Below are 4350 nucleotides of genomic sequence, written 5' to 3'. Positions count from 1 at the left end.
GGTTCCCCCCTCCATTATCTAAATGACTCCTCCAACTTCAGCTCCTCCCTCCTTCTGCTCAGAGCACCATGGACGTTCATGGTCAAGTTTCTTGTGTGCTGCATTCTGGGGAAAAGACAACAGAACGTGTGTTAAAATAAGAGTATTGAACAGGACTAGGGCAAATTCCTGTCATAACTGTGTGTTGAATACTTGAATACCCACCTTCAGAGGTATTACAATTCTGATTTCTATTTTGATTCTCTTTCATTCAGAAGGCTAGGTTTGTGTAAGTAAAAATATAAAGCTCAAAATAGCACATATTGAAACTACCTCACTGGTAATATATTGGGAGCGAACAACTTGTTTAGGCTGTACGGTTCAGTTAGAAAAATAGCAAGCATGAGCACAAATAAATACATCTGGGTCACATGACTGATTATCACAATACAATACAAATACATTCACAGGAAAGTCATGTCACAGTGTGAAGTGGGTAATTTCTATCTTCACCTATCTTCAACTGACCAGCACCTGATTACAAATTCTATGCATAGGCAGTTGCGCTGTTCGCTGATTACCTTTAAATGTATTCATCGTACATTTAGGCAAAGCCAAGCTGTTTTTTTAAGGTTTAGTCGTGTGCATGTTGAAGTCATGCGACTGTGATGTAGTTTGTTTATAACCTAACACTAACTTTACATTTCTGGAGATTACATTCATGCTTCAAATATCATAAAAGTGGTGTTCATTTATGGCAATGATCATGCTGAAAATAAAGAACTAGCATGAACAATGTGTTTGCCACAGAGCCTTCTTTGTTTAACAATCTCAGTGAAAACTTCTACAGGCTTTTTGTTGTCGGAACCAGGACAATGCTAACTACAAAAAATACATCCCTGCAACACTCTTTTCAGTGGTTGCTCAAAACATCAAAGTTGTGGATCAGAGTGTTACATTTCCATTATACTTTGAAATTAGGGAAATGTCCCATTTGTATCACTTCACAACAGCAGAACACATCTTCCTTTACACAACCACCGCAATGTAGATAATAAAATCCACAATTAATATGTAATCATTCACCTGCATTATATCCATCACTATCCTGTCAAAGGTTGACCACAGGCAGTGGAGTAGACCCTACTGTGTATAACAGGCTAAAGTGAGACCCATGTATCAGTCTACATCTCAATTCACAACACAAACCATATCCAGGAGATAACATTTCACACTAATTCAATCTGAGCTGCCTTCAGTCTAATGTCGTCTGAATGCCTCCATCAAAAAGCAGTCACTTATGACAAGTCAATAATGGGCTACCATGGGTTAAATATCATTCAGATTATTAAGTTTTCTTTTTTCTCTTTTTCTTTGTGAAGCTGATGAGCAGATGAAAGAAGGGCAAATAGCCAAAGAATAGAAAAAAATGGAAAAGGGGAGACATTGGAGATGGACAGAGGAGGGAGCAGCTCGGAAAATTTAGATGGAGAAAGATGGGAACAATTAAAAGATGAAGGGAAAGGGGGAAATTAAAGAGGATGACAATGATGTGGTGTCACCAGGTAAGAGGAGAGCAAAGACATGGATGGAGAGAGGGTTTACATCTACAGTCTATACAGTGTTTATACACACATAAAGTAGATACCGAGCAGAACAGAAAGCCAGCTTGTTTATGTCCTTCAAGGGTCACCAGTCAGTCTGATGAGGGGGTTAACAGCAGGAAGAGTGCAAAGAGAAGGCTTTACACTTTACACACACTTAAAACAAAGCAAGCAAAACAGGAAACGTGGTTATGTTGTTCCAGGGTCGCCAGTCTGACTGACTCTTCCACACACACACACGCATGCATGCACGCACTCGCGCGCACACACACACACACACACACACACAGTCACTCACTCACACAAGGCCACATTAAGCTTTAGTGCACACCTAAAATGCAAGCTTAAGAGCAAAACTCACAACAGTAACATAGATTTAGTTTCCTGTTTATGAGCTAATACAGTCCAATAAAACAGAAATTAATAAGGCCTGCTTTGAAGAAGGTCAAAAACAAATTTGAATTTTAAAGATGTGTTGTTTCAACATGACATTTCATTTTAGAGGCTGTTTGTGTTGCTGTTGAATGGTATCACAGTCTTTTTGGTGTTTCTGATGTGGAAGTCTAACTTCTCTAACAGAAATAATGTGGACAGAGCACTTTAACCAACTCTATAGCTACAATAGCTACTGTGACAGTGAGAGTGGAGATGTGGGATGATCAGTTCATCGGTTATGCTGATGCTGAGCAGCACCACTCTGTAAGATTGTTGATTTCCTTCTGACATGAACTCTCATCATTGTTCATAATATGACAGATAATGGTGGGGTCAGTTGATGCTTCACAAGAGTTCTCTTGATATTTGGGAGTGCAGTCATGGGTGTACAGTCTACAGAAGAGAGCCCACAGCTCCATTGTTGAGCACTAGAATGAGTAGGGGTGACTGGAAATCCAAGTAGTCCATTATCCAATTACAGAGTGTGATACTCAAGTCCAGTGTGCTCAGTTTATTGTTTGCAGTTCTGTTTTCAGTAGTGAGAATATATTGAATTCTGAGCTAAAGTCAACAAACAGCATTCTGAAGTAGCTGTTGTTAATCTCCAAATGTGTGAAGACTGAGTGGAGGGCAGTGGCTATGGCATCCTCTGTGTTGAATGCAAAATGGAGAGGGTCCAGGCCAGCTGGGATTTTGCCTCTGATGTGCTGGAGAGTCAGTTCCTCAAAACACTTTGCAGTCATTTAGAACAGACACAGTAGACTTTTTAGGTATGGTGGCTGACTTCATGCAAGTGGGAACAATGTCCTGTAAGAGTGAGAATGTTAAAAATGTTAGTGATAACATCAGCTAGCTGACTGGCACATGTTTTAGTAGGTGGACAGGTTTGAGGCCGAGCAGCTTTACTTATATTCAGTCACAGTTGGACTCTTCCGACATCAACTGTGGTTACTGACAGTGGCCAGTTCTCCTGTTTGACTGATGACTCTGTGGTGGTGCTATATGCTTCCTTGTCACCCGACCAAAATTCTGCCTTTCTTGGCTCACTGGTTAGGGAATAATTTAAGTGTATTTATTTACAACCACAGCATCATGAGCACTTTTGTGTGTGTGTGTGTGTGTGTGTGTGTGTGTGTGTGTGTGTGTGTGTGTGTGTGTGTGTGTGTGTGTGTGTTGCCTTTATTAAATAGTGACAGTGAACAGGCAGACAGGAAATGGGAGGGAGAGAGGAGTATGACACCACAGGTCATTGGCTGGAATCGGACCTGCACTGGTGTTAACTATGTAGCCATGGGCTGAAATCATTTGGCTAACGAGGCACATCGGCATCAACACATTTGCAAATGTATAATGTCATTGATGATTGATTGTATATTCATCAAGATTTACGTGTTTTTCCTGGGGGAATGGAAACAACCTGAACAAAACACTGGTGAATTCTCAGGGAAGATACACTGCCTTGCCAAAAAAAAGTTGCCACCAAAAAAAAGTTCACACACTCTAATATCTAATATTTTGTTGGACCGCCTTTAGCTTTGATTATGGCACGCATTCGCTATGGTATTGTTTCGATAAGCTTGTGCAATGTCACAAGTTTTGTTTCCATCCAGTGTTGCATTAAAATTTCACCAAGGTCTTGCCTTGATGATGGGAAAGTCGGACCACTGCGCAAAGCCTTCTCCAGCACATCTCAAAGATTCTCAGTGGGGTTATGGTCTGGACACTGTGGTGGCCAATCCATGTGTGAAAATGATGTCTCGTGCTGGCCATTCAGTATATTCAGGTAGTCATCTGACCTCATTCTTTGGGCACATAATGTTGCTGAACCTAGACCTGACCAACTGCAGCGACCCCAGATGATAGCACTGACCCCACAGTAGGCATAGGTGCATCTGCCTCTCCTCTTACCCTGGTGCGCCCATCACTGTAGAACAGAGTAAATCTGGACTCATCAGACCACATAACGTTCTTCCATTGGTCCAGAGTCCAATCTTTATGCTCCCTAGCAAATTGAAGCCTTTTTTTCCAATTAGCCTCAATGATTGATTAGTTTCTTAAGGCTACATAGCTGTTCAGTCCTAATCCCTTGCATTGTGCCTGTAATAAATGATTATAATAATTAATACATTAAATAATTTTCCAGTCTGGGATCATTAAAGTAATTCTATTCTATTCTATTCTATTCTATTCTATTCTATTCTATTCTAAGAATGCTCTTACTTTCACTATTAAACACAGATGTGAGTCTACTGTTTTTCTACGATTTGATTTCACCAAACTTTTAAGTGATCGCCAATCACGATCAATCATTATTTTTATCAACCACATGTCT

Source organism: Acanthopagrus latus, chromosome 1, assembly GCF_904848185.1.
Source record: "Acanthopagrus latus isolate v.2019 chromosome 1, fAcaLat1.1, whole genome shotgun sequence".
Lineage (NCBI taxonomy): Eukaryota > Metazoa > Chordata > Actinopteri > Spariformes > Sparidae > Acanthopagrus > Acanthopagrus latus.
This window is presented reverse-complemented; position numbering follows the sequence as displayed.